This window comes from Branchiostoma belcheri, unplaced genomic scaffold (assembly GCF_001625305.1).
Source record: "Branchiostoma belcheri isolate BF01 breed outbred unplaced genomic scaffold, Haploidv18h27 scaffold42, whole genome shotgun sequence".
Lineage (NCBI taxonomy): Eukaryota > Metazoa > Chordata > Leptocardii > Amphioxiformes > Branchiostomatidae > Branchiostoma > Branchiostoma belcheri.
The window spans coordinates 402,144-420,567 of NW_017804043.1; the positions used below are offsets into that span (position 1 = coordinate 402,144).

At 42.5% G+C, this 18,424-nt stretch overlaps 1 protein-coding gene across 1 annotated transcript in view; it reads left to right on the forward strand.

Annotated features, from left to right (window-relative positions):
• The first annotated feature begins 13,899 nt into the window (after positions 1 to 13,899).
• Positions 13,900 to 18,424, forward strand: part of LOC109478105 (parathyroid hormone 2 receptor-like) — an 86,658-nt gene continuing 82,133 nt past the window's right edge. Inside the window, exon 1 of the mRNA XM_019779593.1 lies at positions 13,900 to 13,950. The gene's annotated coding sequence lies outside the window, so the exon portion shown is untranslated. The remainder of the gene's footprint in view (positions 13,951 to 18,424) is intronic.

The following is an 18,424-nucleotide window of genomic DNA, read 5'->3' on the forward strand; positions in this document are numbered from 1 at the left end:
CATTGAAATTACCTTGAAGTAAAACCTCCATCAAGCTTCTTTATATCAAGAATCTCGCCTTTATCAAGCTTCTTGATATCATGTATCACCATAATTAGATTATCTCGTCAACATCCCCATTGAAGTGTCTCATATTATTGAAGATTTCATTGGCGTAAGCCTTAAGGTACTGACGCTTGTGATTAAGATGTGAATGACTGCGTAGGTGTGTTGATAGCTGTGTAACACGTCTCCATGGTGATAATACTAGCATGATGCCGGCAGCTTAACTTCATTTATCTGCTACTAAAGCAGTTCCTACGGCTGGCAACAACACCTTCTGTGAAATCTAATACCATGCGTGTCCTAGCTTCCGGGGTGTAGGAAAGGTGGCAATTACAAAGTGCAGTGGACAATATAGCCTGCAGGGAAAAGAAATTGACGTCTGTATGGCTTCTAATTATTAATTAGAAACCACGGAAATGAAGGAGATATTGCTTACGGCAAGCTAATTTCTTGTTGATGCGATGCTTTTGATGTGGAGTATGTAATGGTATACATGCGGGCGCTGCTTTTTACCGCATGCGTCAATGATGTGATCACCAAGGCGACAGTTTTCAAAGGCTCTCAACAGCCCCGGGGTTTTCGGTGTAGATTCAAAGTACGTGTTAGTACGCACGTATACACGTGTTGCACTATAATGATGAGAGTGAATCATAGGATTAAAACAGACCTGAAGCAACCCTTCCAGTGTGAGGAGATGCATTCGTTTGCGTCACATACGCTACAACAAGGACATGATAAACACTCATAGAATCTGCAAGTGCAAAACACTCTCCATTGAGTGTTTGTAGGCATCTTATGTACCACGATGTACGTACGTACTTAACAACACTAATTATCACCATATATGTCTTGTTACCAGTAATAGGTAATGAGATTCACAGGAAATTGGTACTCGGGTAACTTGATATGTTTTCAAAACTGTCAGACGTTTTAAGTAGCATCCACTACTTTTTGTATGTCACTGACAGTTTTGAAAGTCTACCCAGTTCCATGAGTAACAGTTGTATAACAACACGATAAATAGTTCAGTGAAGCTATCTCTAATCACATTTCTATAAAATTATATCTTCATATATATCCTGATGTAATTAAGAAAACGTTTCGAGCAGAAAGATCTGATTACCACAACCTAATGAAAGTTTTCTGAGAGTTTAATTCTATGAATACCAAAACTAGGACATAGGTCACTAGTGGTCACTAGTTCTTCACATACATAGATACACAAAACTGCATAAATGTATATTGTCAGAACTGTGGTGTAACAATGGTGTCGGTTATAAGTAAGATAATTAGTGAAAAGCCATCTTGATAAGATATTTGCATTTCTACATTTTGATGGAAGAGGCTTTGTGATTGATCTGTTTATTATAGCTAGTTGCATTTCAGTACTTCGAAAGATACTTCACTAAATTGTACAAAAACGTTATTACAGATTTGACAAATGCTTCGCTGCGGGTGTAAATACTATGTATAACAGGATGCATTTCTTCAATGAAGCATGCACAGTCGTGCATGATTATTTTTAAACCTATAAATGTGTGCCTCACATGTAAAGCAAACGTGTTCTTAATCAGACGTGTGCTGTTGACCTCAAACTACAAAGCAAGTCACCGCTGGGTTTGACATTTGATATGCAAGAGTCCCTACGTTGCATTACTTGTAATATACAATGTAAAAATAGTTCCACTCTTGTCCATGAAGTTACGTTGTCGAGTGTGTTTAAAAATCTTTTAAAAGAACTGAATTGACCATTGACCTACTTTTAAAGAATCATTCACAAATCTCGCACCGACTTGGTTTCGGGCCTTTACGAAAGACAAAACATCGCGACAACCAATCACAGACAGCCTCGTGGGTCACATGATATGATGCTCAACAGGCGTGTGTCCATATCGCAGAATCAGGTGACTTTTTTCTGGAGCTGCCGGGAAAAGCACAGACGCAACCTGCGCGGGCGCCCGAAAGGTTTGCACTTCATATTTCCGCTAATTTGTTTGCCTTTTCAATCATTTATATTCATGTTAGAGTTTGAAAGTGCAGCGAAGAGCCGGGTACATCGACTAAGCGTAGGTCTAGTTCCGAGTGTGTGTGTGTGTGTGTGTGTGTGTCGTCTGTCGCTTACAGGGTGCTCAGTTTCCCAAGCATGTGTTTTGTCTATGGTGACTTCAAACTTCAGGTACCACTTACTACTCTCCAAGCAGAGGTTGTGGGGGAATGATCGTTAGCTTTTTTATGTGGCCCCTTTTTTGTCGGTACCCCCGTCGGTGGCCGGCGACCTTCTCTGTCTAATGGATACTGTCATGCCACCGAAAGGGATCTGCTTTGAGATTACCACTAACGTCTTTCATTGCTTCTTTTATACACGTTCAGAACCGTCCAACGTTGTTATTTTAAGACATTAGCAGGACTGTATCAAAAGGGTTTTAGCTTAAGCAGTCCCTCGCTTATAGTATAGCGTGCCTTCTTCAACCGGTTCCTTCATTAAGTAAATTGACCAGCATGTGATGCTTAGAACTGCCTTTCGTTGCAGGCGTTTGATGTATACGGTGTATGAACATTATATCAAGTTAGCCACCCAAAAACATTATTAAGTTGTGATTCTTAGACATTGTCAGAGCTGTATCAGAAGGGTTTTTAGCTAAAGGGGACGGTATGGTTTCCTCAGCAGTTACTGCAGTCCCTCTCTTATAGCGTGCCTTCTTCAACCGGTTCCTTCATTAAGTAGGTTGACCAACGCGTTGATGCAAGGAAAATGTTACCACCGTTTGATGTATACGAGTTTTGAACATCGCTTCAAGTCAGCCACCCAAAAGCATTATGCACGGGTAACCTTTTGGTACAAAAGATGGGAAGACTTTTTAGTACACGCATGTAAGGTAAAGATGTACATTTGATCTGCCATTTCATAGTGCGCGATGCCAGCTGGCTAGAACAGGTGTGTTTAGGCTATTGCCATCACGACGTCTATGAATATATCCAAAGGTATACCTAACGTCCTTGTGGCAATTTAAAGCAGTTTCAAATTGTTTTTTAGGACGTTACCATCGTGGTAAATGTCATGTTTACCAGCGTAACAAAATGAAAATCTGAACTGAACGCTTCGACAATATTTTGCACCCCTGTGTTGTGGTACTTTTATGCGTATCGGATGCACATTGCTCTGAAAAAGTGGAATGCTGGCCTGAAACTTTTTTTTTTTTTGCATTTGTACCTTATTCCATGTCTACGTTTTAACGGTGTAGGCGGGGTCTTAATTGTTGCAGATAATTGATAAATGGGCATCGACCTGATTAAAATTGTGCATTTTCTAGTCGTCTAATCGGACCAAAACAGATCGATGTAAGCTGAAAATATCAAGGATGCTGGGCAAGCAAGATTGATGTCACATTGGTCGCACGATTGTCGTACAATCTCAAGGGACATTCGTGAGTTAGTTGTGCATCTGTCCTGTGTAAAATTCGGGAGCTACGAGCTACTGCCGTGCTACGGGAGAGTCTGTTTTTGATCCCTGTCGGTAGTTGGTTCTTTCACAGGTTGCTTGAAAACATCGCAACATCAAAACCAAGGACGCATGTTTCCGCGTAGCCTATGAGGCTATGTAACCCAAGCTCCGGGGGGCTCCCTACATAGTCCGCCACCCGGAGGCCAGCTGGATGTTGGGCGACCGGCAAAAGCGATTTAATCAGGCTAGTTTCCACGCGTGTGTGATCTTTCCAGTACGGCTTGGTGGTATGTGTTTAATGTTTATCCATAGCTCCACTTTGTTGCCGTGTATCTGTTTAAGGGTAGCTTTGGTAACGTTAGCGTTATAACCCAGGCTTAACTATAGGAGGGCAGTGATTACCACTGGTCAGCAGGACTGCCATGTGAATCTGTCTGCTCCACTTTTCTTCATCAAGGCCTGACGCAAATTGATCCTGATGGGGAAGGCGTGAGCTTATGTCCGCTTGGTGATCAATGTAGAAAGGCTGTTTGGAATACAGGTACACGTGTGTGAATATTGTGGGCTCATGTGGCGTAGCGGCAGAGTCCTCGGCTTAGAACCAAGAGGTCCTGGGTTCGAGTCTTGATATGCCACCAATCTTGTGCCCTTGAGAAAGGCACTTTAGACGGCATTCGTCACTTAAGTGAAAATTAGTATTGTCCTGTCTTGCATTTGTCCTCTGCGTTGGTGGCAGCATTAAACTAAGTTTAAATAACCTGAGTGTGCTGTCAACATGTCCAGTTATGAGTTGGAAAAACAAGGGTTGCTCTGGTAGCCTTGGCGTTATAATACAGGTTTACCCAAAGGAGGGCTTTGATTACTACTGGTCAGCCGGACTGCCATGTGAATCTGTCTGCTCCACTTTTCTTCATCAAGGCCTGACGCAAATTGGTCTTGATGGCGAAGGCGTGAATTTATGTCCGCTCGTGTGATCAATGTAGAAAGGCTGTTTGGAAAACAGGTACACGTGTGTGAATATTGCTCGTCAAAAACCGCTTGAAGACTAAAGAAATGAGCTAGCTATTAAAAGAAGCCGTGCCTGTTTTTCGATGCACACGAGCGAAAAGAAAGAATGCGCTTACTTTAGAAACACAGAACCCATGGGATTTTCTCTCTTCCAATGATGTGGAAGAACCTCCCAAAAATTCTGAATGCTTACTGAAATGAAAACTATCGGATGCTATTTTTATTCATGGAAAGAAATCAGCATTGGCAGTTCTTAAGCGCATTGTCTGCTAATAAGTAGAGTGCTAGTGCCTGTGTCGCCCCTGGTTTTCTGAAATGGGTCAAATTGCAAATTGATGTATTATAAACGGCGCCCTTCAAATTTAGGAAACGCTTTTCATCCTTGAACAGGGTAGAATCTGTAATTTCAAATCAGGCCCCACAAATAGGTCTACTGAGAAATTACCACAGTTTTAGTTAAAAGGTTCTACCTCTGTGTGACCTACATGTACTTGTCTCTCGGGGAATTGATTTGATCTCGTTTACTTTTTTTTCAATTTGTGGCACGTTAGTAGCAGTCTGCAATCTAATCTGGGTTACATGGAGTATAATTTTCTAAGCCTGTTTTTATTAACATGTTCTCAAATAACAAACAGAAAAACGGCTTGGTCAACATGGTCGAACATACTAATTCAAAATTCCAGCCGGTGTTACAGCGATTTCGCTCCCCGTGATCTCGGCCCCCATGGGGGATCAAAATCACTGGGAGCGAAATTGCTGTGACACCGGTTCGTATGAAAAAACGTCACCGACCATTCTATATGCCTAATTTTACCTCGAAGAAACGTGTTGAATCGACCAGACCTTTAAAACCAACCTTGCTAGGAATATGGTCTCATAGGTTTCATGTAGAACTTTTGGACATCTACGGTCTTCAAGTGATATTGAGTACCTACTAAGTTCTAGCCTAGCCTTAAATGTGATGTCCGTTCGTGCGACGCCCTCTTTAACGCCACTCAACTGTAGCTTCTATCGCAGAGTAGCCCACTTAACTCAGGTGCCATCACTGAGTAGCCGCCACGCTTTCAAATTTTAATGGTGATTGTGGCCGAACGCTTTGAAGGCTTATTCCGGGTGTAATCAACTGCCGTGTACTGGATATGAAGAGCCGGGCCGTAGGCCACAACGACTGAATTCTATGGATGACATCCTCTGAAGACCCCCAAACTAGTGCGCGCGGACGAATAAAAAATTAGGCAAAAAAATTAAAATGCTACTAAACCACAGGAATACAAAGCAGGTATTGCAATTGTGAATTTGCCGCATTGTTAAATAGCGACGTATACGACAAGCCGGCACATGTTGGCTTTTGGTGGAATTTATGAATCGGAGTACTTAAGTCGTGGAACTTTGGTAGCCTGGGTGCCCGGCTCCTTATTGTCGCTAAATACCATGGACTACCCAGGCCTAGAGCCATCCCAGAGCCTCGGTGGACGTGATTTTTTTAGAACAGGCGAAAACCAATGCGCGCGCGGATGTCATCCATAAAATTAAGTCGGTGTGACCTTACTGGGAAATCGTAATTACTAGTGTTGAAAAGTGGTGGGTGGATGAGGAAAGGAGAAGGAGGCCCGTAAATGGGGTGAAGTCTAACAGACCCGATCCGGATCGAACGCATGGAATCCCCTGTTCTATGTGGAACACGTCGAACCCCCTACATGTTCGAAATAGAACAGGGGGTTCGACGTGTTCCGGAATAGAACATGTCTAGAGTTCGATGTGTTCGATCCGGATCGGTCTATTTTAATGGAAGGGGTGAGAAGGACGAACTAAGATAGCACGCACCATGTGATATCCTTATTACATGGAAGGAATGTATTATGAGGCCGTATAACTATATGTATAATTTTGCAATCTATGTGTAATTTCTTTTGCACGATTCCTTAAAGCCAATTTCATCAATGGTTCGCTGCGCTTGCACACACGCCTCCTCCATAATTCTCATTATGTATAGAAAGTAGATTGGGAACCTTCTGTGGCAATTACCTCAAGGACCTTCCTGTCCATCAAGTAAGCAACGCGTGCATCTGCACTCCTACAGCCCATCTTTACATAAGTTGGATTATTACATATCGCAGAGAACCATCTCTTTCCTTTGGCAAAATAGACTATTAGAATGTATCAGCATTACCTTTTTATTTACGCGAATAACTCAAAGCTCCTGGAGAAATCCGGATTATGACAGCACAGTTCAAAATCGATTCAGCTCATATTTGTGATCATTGATTATGATAAAGGCCAAGTATGTAGTTCTTTTACGCAAAAAATTGAAATATTCTGAATGTAAAATATCTCGGTTATCAACATTTACTACGCGTTTCAACATATTTGTGTCATTATTTCACATTTCTAATAAGAATGAATGAATGAATGACTGAATGAACTTTATTGCTCAACAATTGTACAAGGTACAATGTATGGCAGTAATACAACAATACTACAAAACTTTACTTACTACAAACTACTATCTAAACAGTATTTGAGTTACCATATGGTCATGTATTGATGATATGTTCTCGCTTATGAAATAAAGTGTGCAGAAATTGGCCTACGTTTGTAATATGACGTATGTTTTGTTCGCTCAAACACGATGCACGTTAGGATTGAGATGCAAACTCTGTGTCTGGTCAACAACGACGACAACATGACATTGTAGTTTAGACAAAGGATTTACATATTTAGCTGGTAAAATGTCAGTTTTAAGACCCAAAGCTTGCAGATCAAGATGAGTTGGTCTTTTGGATCTGTATCAAGACCTTTAACCCCGCATTGCGATCAATTCAGGCTGGCGGGCGGTTAATTAAATTTTCTCTGCAAGCGGAGATTGACTTGAGATCTTTTAATTCAGTGGCTATTTCTAGTAAAATGCAGAGGGGGCAGTGACTATCAGCGATTTATCATTACCTTTTAATGTCAGGGTTGTTGGGTTAAAATGTGAAGGTTCTTGGTTCCAATCCTTAGCAGGTCTCAATATTATGCCCTTGGGAAAAGCATTTTACACCTTTGTCCTCACTCACTTATTAGCTTCGGTTAGGGACGTCCTGTCAGATAGGATGTGTAGCTAAAGGTACCGAATTTAAGGAGAGCCACACCCAAGCACGTTAATGAACCAACTATATCTCGCACATAGGAAATAGTCCCTTTTTACATACGTTGTTTATTCAAGTGAGAGTCTGGCCAATGCAAGTGTAAGTTATGGTCGGGGGTACGTCTGCCATCTCTGATTGCATTCTTGTGTTTTATCATGAGAGCATAGAAATAAATGTCCATGCATATATCAGATAGTGTTCTAAATTTGGGTAACATATCTCCATGCTAATGGAACCCATTCTGTATGATATTGCTCCCCATTACCCATAAGGGTCCATGCGTCTGGCCCGTTCTCGGAGTGTAATGGCTTGTAACGGGTAACCTGGGATCCAGACTGTTGCCAGGGCCTACACAGGACAACCCCTCGGCTCCAGGACCTACACAGGCCAGCCCCTCGGCTCCAGGGCCTACACAGACCAGCCCCTCGGCTCCAGGGCCGACACAGGGCAGCTCCTATGCACCATGGGCAACTTGCAATTGAGAAAATCTTGCCTCAGGCCCCTAGAAAAAACCTGTTAATTGTTTCGAGTATGCAAAAAAAATCACCGGAATAAGTTATACAGGCTTACTCTCCAAGGTTTAGACTTCGACTTATTTTGGCGTGTTCTTTATGGCTTTTATGGGGCTTGCACTTTTTTATTGTATCTTTTTTAAATACCAGCCTAACTTCAAGTGCCAAGTAGTAACTGTCTGGCAAATTGACACTGCCTTGCCAATTTGATACTGTCTTAGGAGCCACCAAAAGATCTGTTTGGAGATTGAAACAGGCTGGTAGATAGATGCTTACAATGCCAGGAAAACCCATACTTCAGCCTTAGGAGAGACTGGTAACGAGGCTACGATTCTAGTGGCACAGGAACACCAGCTCATAATGCATCATCAAGAATGACTTCGACTGATACATCTTTGCTGGGCTAATGTGTACATCCACTCCTGGGTTGGTCTAGTTTCCGGGCCAATGCTTTATTATGTGTAGCCGTGCTTTTCACTCTATCATGGCAACAGTTTGTGGCGTGGTGGCCTTGTGGATCGGGTTGTTGACTTAAATTCTAAAGATCCCAAACTGTTGAGCCTAGGGGGAAGGTACTTGACATAGATTTCATCACTCGACTCTGATAAAAATGAGTACCTGGCTTCTATTAGAGGTCCCATTCAATGGAACGCAAATATGGATGTTCTATTTATAAGCTACAACTGTTTGGAACGGAAATATAGACGTTCTATTTAGCTATAACTGTTATAACTGTTATAACTATGTTATAGCTAAATTTGGAATGTAATCTGGATGTTCTATTTAGCTATAACAGTTTGGAACGCAAACATAGATGTTCTATTTACTACTAATAGCTATAACTGTTGGGAACGCAAATATTGAAGTTCTATTTAGCTATAACCGTCGGACGACGGCATCACATTAAATGATGCTGAAACGAACCCGTTTTCAATTAAATAATACTTTGAATTATCTCCTTTCCAATCAAGTCTAACTATACAGCTTAAATCCTGTATTTTACGAATTCATTTTGTATTCCAATTAAGTCAGCAGGTACGTTGGTACCTAGTCTAAATTGCACGATAAAACTTAACGATGAAGGACTATTGAGCGTGCTGTTATTGTAATGGTTACAAGTCCACAACCACGATCAAATTTTCATTTAACATTTTATAGACATATTTTTTTTTTCCCCTTTTAATCCACACTTATCGGGAACCATGCTTAATTCAGAACCGTGCCTAGGGCAATTTTACATTCTTGGATACGCGGAGACTACCCAGAACCGTGCCCAACCCCAACCCTAGCCTTAACCTTTCAGGTATAGAAATAGATAGGCACGGTTTGCTGGATACGTAGTACATACAATGCCTTCCTAGTCGAAATGGCGTATAACATGTAGCGACAATACCTCCCACAGGACTTTGTATGATTGATTTCGCAGATCTGGCAGGGCCTTAGCTTGATGATTGAGGGTTAGCGGCTCTCGATATATCATCCCTTCCATCGATCCGTCACATAGATACGAATCGCGGGTGGGCTTCTGGGGTTCGGGTTTGGCAATTAGATCCTCGTTCGATCAATACGGCAGACCTCGGTGGGTTTGAAGCATTGCCAAGTTTGTCTAGAATTAATGAATGAAACCTTGACAAGTTTGCATTCCTCGTTTTTAACTTGTGGATAGTTGATATGGGACTTCTTTTGTGGAAGGATCAGGTTTGGCAATATTAGATCTTCGTTCTATCAATACGGCAGACTTATAATAATAATAATAATGGTTTATTCTCCACATTCTTACGGTACAGCGTCGCAGGGTTCCCGTAAAAGGGGCCCTGAATTGATCTGCCGCTTACAATCGATAAAATGTGACGGAGGTATACATGTAAAGCTTAAAACTTAAGACGGTACAAGTATTACATTTCCACATAATTTTGCCTTAGTCATACAAGTTTTAAAATGGTATTTATACTGGGGTAAATAGGTATAAAAAAAGGTTAGGCACTTATCTTAATGACTTAGTATTTATATTAAAATCTATTAAGGCGCAATAAAAATAACTATGTATTTACATTTAGGAGCGTAATTTTACATGTCACATTTCGAGCATAATATGCGGTTCAGCGATAGGCGACAAAAGTGCATTCTGATCGTGTTCTCTAGAGGTTAATCAGAGGTCCTTGTTTAGTAGTCGCACTATATGTGGTATTGTACTGTTCTTAAAACGTTCTGTTCTGGCTCTGACAGTGTTTAGTTGATTTCCATGTCTCGTGTGGCGGTTACTTATCTGCCCTCTGGACGGTGGAAGCAAGCTACGGAATTGGTTGTTGGTGAGCAGTTTCCTTCCGAACTGGATGCACAAGTGTTCCCGTCTTGTTGCAAGTGATTGGAGTCCAAGCTGAGCACTGACTTCCGCGTAGTCGGAGTACATGTTCCCGAGGATGATTCTGAGCGCCCTTTTTTGGACAGATTCGAGCTGTGACTGGCGCTCTGTTAGGCCTGGACTCCAAACCGGAGCCGCGTATTCCAACACCGGTCTGATGTACGTTGTGTACACTACCACCATGTCGTCGATCGGTAAGCTGAACTGTTTCAAGCGTCTCAGGAGGAAGAGGCGTTTACTGCTTTGTTTGATCATGTGTGTAACATGGGTGTTCCACTTAAGGTCAGACTGGATCCATACTCCGAGCAGTTTTGCACTGTTCACTGATTGGAGAGTGTGACCATCGATCTGCAAGGCCGGCAAAGGGGGAGGGATTTTGGTGAAGTGGAAGTGGACCACCTTACATTTGTTGGGATGGAGCTTCATGAAGCTTTCGTTTGTCCATTTATCCATCTCGTTCAGGTCATGCTGCAGTGATGACTTTGCACGTATATGTCTTGTTTCAATCATGTTAAGGTCATCAACAAACTTCCATTGATGTGATGTTGCGTTCAGTGCTGCACTATTGATAGTGGCGATGAATACAATTGGTGCGAGAACTGTTCCTTGCGGAAGGCCACATGTCAACACTTCCCAACCCGAGAGCGATCCCTGGTACAGGACGCGTTGTCGTCTGCTGGTTAAAAAGTCACACAACCACGGTATCAGTGATGGTCTGCAACCAAGGTCAAGGAGTCTTGTTATTGCGACCGTGTGGTCAACACGGTCAAATGCTTTTGAAAAATCCGTAAGCACGAGGCTGCTCACCGTGCCGGGGTGATCTGAATTCTTGTACAACAGGTGCATTATATCCACTAGGCAGAGTGTGGTAGATCGCCCTGGTAATCCTCCAAACTGTTTGTCGTCTATGTTGGGAGCTATGTCTGCTGACTTTGGTGGCTTTGAAGCATTGCCAAGTTTGTCTAGAATTAATGAATGAAACTTTGCCAAGTTTGTATTTTTCACTGTGGTAGTTGTGGATAGTTGATATGGGACTTCTTTTGTGGAAGAATCAGGTTTGGCAATATTAGATCTTCGTTTGATCAATACGGCAGACCTTGGTGGGTATAAAACTCTGCCAAGTTCGTGTAGAATTAATGAATGAAACCTTGACAAGTTTGTGTTTCTCAGAATTGTGAAAGGAGATCTCGATAATTCATGCGGGATTTTTTTTTGTAAAAGATCAGGTTTGGCAATATTAGATCTTCGTTCTATCAATACGGTGGACCATGGTGGGTACGAAACTCTGCCAAGTTTGTCTAGAATTAATGAATGAAACTTCGACAAGTTTGTATATCTCATTGTTAGTGATCACTGATAGCGATTTTATAACTGATTGATTTTTTAAATGATGTAAAATTATCATTTAGAACGTATTTGTACGCATTCGCTTGGAATCGGCAGTTTTCAAACTTGAAGCCAGAAACTGTTACTTGCGTTAAAGCTTTAATCCTCCCTGTTTTCCAATATCAATACTAGTATCAAGTTTGAGAAAGACCTTGGTTTGAGGGATCACTTTTCAAGACCGTGATTTCCACTTCTGCACCGATAACACTTTACTTCCACTTCCTCTCGGTTACACTATTTCCCCATTGATTTCCTGCTACTCTATTTTATTACAACTACGGAAACAACAAACCATCCTTACCCGGAGGTACTAGTAATGCAAGCCAGCCAGAGTCCCTGGGGTAGCTGACGTCCGCAGTACGTCACACTCTAGATGGAGCATTCAGAAGAGTCGTGATTTCGTGTTGATTGGTTGTACTGAAAGCTGTATAAACTTCCAAGGGTTCCTACTGTTAATTTTAATTGGATTTTTACCAGCTCGGCTGCATACGTAAGTGACATACAAGAAGGTCTGCCCAACTAGGCATGCACAAATAAGGTAACAGTGCGCGAAACAAGATAAAAATTATGGGAGTCGGTATCTACTAAGTTTGAATAATCTTGTGTTATCTAGCACATTGTTTAATCTTCTTGGTAATACCAATGTCGACAACATGCGTAGTTTCTTTCATCAACCCAACAACATACAGGTATCGTATTTTTGTAATTGTATTTCTGTGTACTATATACCACGCAACTGCTGTTAGTTCTTTTCATTTATTCATACCATTACATTTATGTACGCTGTACACTTAAAACCTTACGTGCCATGTGTCTACTCCAAAGATGTTTTTCTCAGCTCTTGACAGCATTCAAACAGTTCTGCCGCCAAACAGCATAGTGATCGATGTAGTAATCCTCTTACACTTGACGTACTAAGCGCGGTTTTGAACAATGACAATGACATTGACTGATATCGGTAGCCAGGACTTAATGCCACTTGTCCCCGCACGCCTCTTTGGACAATATTGATTTCCAAACGATGTTGTTTTAACAATTAAAGGCCTACGTGTAGTAGGACGTGTTTGCACAGTCAGTGGGGTCAAAAACCTGGGTTGGTGAGAGCTCAGGCTGTAAGGTAACGTTAGGTCAGTTACCGGAGTATAGCCTGGCAGTTGGGCCGGGTTCTCTTCGGGGCTATAGGAGCTCTTACCCCGCCCTACTCAGCTAGGTTCCCCGCTTGAGCTGGACGAGGGGAAAACAATCAGAACCCCAAATACAGCTTGCCCCAGAGTAGCCTGTGAGGTAACGGGAGGTCAGTTAACGTAGCAACCCTATATCCTGATGTCCAGTCTATCGTGATTGGGGTGGGTTCTCTTCGGTGCTATAGAAGCTCTTCCCCGCCCAACTCAGCTAGGGTCTCCGGTAGGAACTCACCGCCACCCAGTGCTAGCTATATATAGGGTGGCGGACAGGGAGAGGCGCCCCTGCCCATTGAGGAGCTAGAAGTCTGCGTCTGTAGACTACGCACAACAAACAAACAAACTAACACACTAATAACATGCGAGCGACCACCCCATCCATTACCCCTACCCCCACCGTGCCAGAGTTGAGGTTGCCCATGTATTGGGAAGAAGATGAAGGCTAGCAAAGCACTCCAAACGAACGGCCAGTCTAGCTAGACGGGGGAATTAAAATTATTAGAACCCCGAAGGCTGCCCTACCTAAGATAGTCTGGGAACTAGGCTATGGGCAACGCCACTAGAAGCCGGATATAGTAGCCCGTCTGGTAGCGGAGGGATCGGACCATGTTTACTCATGTTCTTAGTCGAACCGGCGAACACACGTGCACCAAGGTCAGCGTTCTTTTTCTTTCAGATTAAAAAGTATAAAGGACTTTTTTTCTTGACGCTACAGCCAATAAAGTAACACGCCGGATCGCCTTTTCTATTTTTGTCACAGATTAGGAAGACTGTGGAAACCCCAACTGGTCTCTGAACCGGGTCTAGGTCTGATGCTACAGTGAAGCAAGCCGGCGTGCGCCGCTAACGGTGGTTCTATCCGGACCAGAGAGGTTCTCAACACTTGGTTAGTATAGAATTTTACTGACATCCATGACTTGGTGTCGCCAATGTGTCAAGATCTGCACATTTGCTATCCATTAAGAACCGTATGCTGTTTTTACTAATATGTCAATGTCTTTTATCTACACGTAGAGATTAACTAGTGGACATTGTTATTATAAATTGTACGGCTTCAGGTTAGAAAGTCGTGTTACGTAAATGCAGCTGAACTAGGCCACGTCTTTTATGAATTATGTAACTTGCCTATGCTTCAGACCTTGCCAGGCAACGCAAAATTTATGATAGCCGCATTATCCTCATTGCTTACCGTGTTCTAATGGCTATCAACGGAGTAAGGCTGTGTGTAACAATATAGCCTCCATCGTTGTCTGCATACTAGCCTAGTATTTTTTCCATCATAAGAAATGACTTTACAGAGACTTTTTAAAAAGTTTTGACGAATAAAAACGACCACAGCCCTCAGGAATGGTCTATATTTGCAAGAGTGTGGTAGAACGTCCTTGATCTTTGTAAGACAAAAAAGCAATCCGGCTTTCTTAAACGCAAAAAGCACTTTGTAACCGTCTCTAGTGTCACAATAAGAGGCACGGCCATGTTTAATTATATCTCCAGGGAGTTTTAGCACCAACTTAGTGCGGGTTTCATCCGTCAAAAAGTGCATATCTGTCACTATGGCGCCAAGTGTGGATACACAAATTCATCATTAGTGAGAAAAACATATATTGGGTAGACACGAAGATATTTCACCATGTTCTGCTTTATTCATTTTTCCTAAGTATTAATTTTATGTCCATACGTTTGCCAAGAGGGGGTCCCTAATTGGCCCAGATGTGGTTGTTCTTGCAACAGACGTCCAATCCGCCCAATTGTGAGTTAGAAGAGCACTTACGAGTAGGTCCCAACCCATTACAGCAAACGCCTTGTTTTCCAAAGACTTAAGCTTGCTTTCTCTCTCTATACAAAGTTTTCAAAGTCTCTGGCTTTGTCCTCTCTCAGTGTGAATCACCGAAGCGAGATAGAAAGGTTGTTGAGCCCAGGAGGGGCCACCGCGGATCAATAGTACTCAGTCGGTAGTGCCCTACAGGTCGCTAATCTACACAAGGGACCACGAGTTGTTGCTCACAACCCTGAAGTTGCAGGTTTGCCTTGACGTGATGTATGTTCTTGTATCGGTGTCTTGATAGCAAAGTTTCAAAATCCTTGCCCCAAAACATCTCAGTATACAAGGGACGGCTCCACTCTCTATTCCTGTACAAGAATAACTTGGGCCACGCAGTACAACAATATGTGGCTAGTTTATAGCTACTAGTTTAGTGCAGTAGTAGTGGTGTATGTTTAAAACCTTCTGTTTTAAGTGAGCAATTAATATAAACGTACGACACTGGAGTACTTGAAGGTACTTGAACAAGTATATTCCTTTTATGGGGTAAAAGATGTATACTTTTCACGTTTTAGTTTTCTCTTTATGTTGTATCTAGCAACAACAAGAAATGTTACAGTACCAGTTGCTGAAACTTTCTGTTGACAAGTGTTTGATGTTACATCAGTTCACTGATCTTTGAAGAAGAGTACAAAACAGGGCTCCGATATGTTGAGCAAACGGTTTCTCATTCTCTCTGCTGTCAAACAACCATGTAGGGCAAACACAGTGACAGTCACATCAACGGGCAAGATAGAAGTTTTGACAACAGGTCTTCAAGTAAAGAAGACAATACAGATCCTGACGGTGTATAGACTACGCTTCGGCAGTAGCCAAACATCAACAGTAAAGCACGTCATTGGATGTTGTGTGTCAATACCTTAATTTAAAATTTGACGGCTAGCGTAACCGTCAAGCATCAAATCAGCAAAAAGTTTGGCGCCATTGGCTGTATATAGTAAAAATGACAGATATTGAGTACTAGGGCAAAACGTTGTCGACTACATTTTAACCTCAGTGGAGACGTTTGTACTTTTAGTTAGTAACTGTGTACCTCGTCTCCTGAAATTATTTATACAATTTGCTTTTGGGTAGATTTTCCTTTTGGAAAAGTGGTAAATTTACAGACTGGCAGGTCTATTTTAATCAAACTAGGCCATTGGCATGTGCAATTTTCTGTAACTAAATCGTTACTGACAGACTAGTGTGGAGTATATGAGGCCCGGTTGACCTCCCTGTCAGAGTGTTTGCATGTAAAGATACAATAAGCAAACAGCCCTTGACAGCTCCGAATGTCCCTACTAATCGTTCAGAACCACAGGTAAAACTATTGCTGAGGTGTGCAGATTTCAAATGGATTTTATAATTATTATAGTAGTCACTGAAATGCTGGTTAGATAGAGGTATTAAGAGGGACCTTTTTCGGGGACAGTTGCTAGTACACTGTACAGCTGTGTCTAGGCCACGATATTGGAAGGTGGAGCCCATCCCATTCCTTCCACCTCCCATTTCTCCGTTATCAAAGTCAGGTACCCATTTTACACCTGGGTGGGATGGAAGAAGTCGTGTGATAAATTGCTTTTCCCAAGGACACAACGTCTAGCCAGGAATCGAACCCTTGACTTTTCGATTCTATCAGTATACCTTCAGTATACTTTATACCTTCCCATCCGAAGCCAGGTTCCGTTCCCATTTACACCTGGATAAAGTGAGGAAATTCGTGGACACAACATTTATAAGTCAAAAAGAACAGAAACCGAATTCTTGGATTTCCGGTTCTCTATCCTAACCACTAAGCCATAGACAACCACTGTGAATGTGTATGATGAGTGGAAGCCAAATATGCCGATGTGGCAATCAGCCACCCATCCTACCTAGTCGCGTGGCATTAAAATGTGACGACCGGTAATAGGGCAGTTTAGTCAATTAATTTGCACGTGCCTGCCCATAGTGTCTAGCCTGGTATCCAGACTATCGTGGTTTGGGGCAGGCTGTCTTCGGGGCTCTCTCCAGCAGACCAACTCCCCTGGCATGCTATCTCTCTCTATTTGGCCGATTTCTACTCTTTCCAGCCGCCTCCCAAAGTCTGGTAGAGGCTAGCAATCAGCCACCCATTCTAGCTAGTCGCGTGGCGTTGAAATGTGACGACCGGTAATAGGGCGGTTTATTCAGTCAATTTGCACGTGATTTTTTCGAGGGTTGCGGAGCGAAAATCCGGATGGTACCCAGGCTACTAATGTCCGCTACAAGAGTATCTGCCGCCCAAACCCAGGCTGTCCAAACCCTTTTATCTTTTACGAGATAATTTATAATTAAAGCCAGGGTGCCAAATCGGGGTTCGGGCGTGTGGCTTCTCTGGCTGAAGGGGTTAACACTATACTCGCGTTAGGGCCTGGCACCCAGGCTAGGATAGACTGGACAAGAGACTACACGGTGTCTGGAAATCCAGGCTACAAAGTGTCTGGATTTCCAGGATTTCCAGGCTACAAAGTGTCAGGAAATCCAGGCTACACAGTGTTGTCTGAAAATCCATCCGTCGTGTGAAGTGTTTGCGCAGACGGCTTTATTTGACATCCCATCTGGTAAACCAACAACAAAACCGTCCCAGATACCAGTTCCGAGAAGAATTAGGGATTGATTTGCTGACTGTGCGAGATAAGATACTAGTAGCGCTGCGCACGTGGGTCAAATCGTTTTGTTACCTGGAGAGAACGAATTGGGGTCGAAAGGTCAAGCAGTCACACAATGTTATCGCCATATAACCCATAAATCACCAACAGGTTTGGTAAGCACGTCGGCAGAACGTACCTTGCCTGTAATCTCTAAGCAGATCTTTTGGTGGGGGTAAGACAGTATCAAACTGGCCAGTCTGTAACCATGGTAGAGACAAAAAAAGGGCCATATATAAAAAGCAAACGATCTTCGACCATCAACCTCTGCTTGGAGAGTACCTTGCCTGCGCAAAACCTTTATTTTTCACGGTTTTCGTTGGATTTTTGGTCACCGTCGCATTAGAAGTTTTCCTGTTGAAGAAGATATATTTTCTGACATAACATTTGGAAACTACGGGCAGGATGTTAATCTTATATACGCGAATACAACCTTGCATGAGATGTTCTGCTGAAGTGCTATGTACAATACATTACGGGTTTCGCGCTGGTACTGGTTCGGTAGGCCCAGTGTTCAAAACACGGAATCAGGATTTGAAATCGCATTTTACCACTCCACCTGGGCATATCGTGGTCTTGATTTTCAAGTGGCAGATGTAGTTTTTGGTTGGGACGATATGGTATGGGTTTGGGTCCCCTAGAAGCTTGCTTCGGGAACTACAGGGACGTTTTATCGGGAATGTTGGAAGTGAATTCCTCTAAAAAAAGACGACTTGATTTTGCAGAATTAGGACATGTACACGAAGGTAGATTAGGTGAACTAGAAACTTGAATTTAGTTTTCACTCCCAATCTTCCTGATCTAATCCTAACCTAACCTACCATAAAGTATTTACACTCTCAGAGAAAACAGGATTTGGCGTACAAAAGTGAAAACTTGATTGTGCTGCC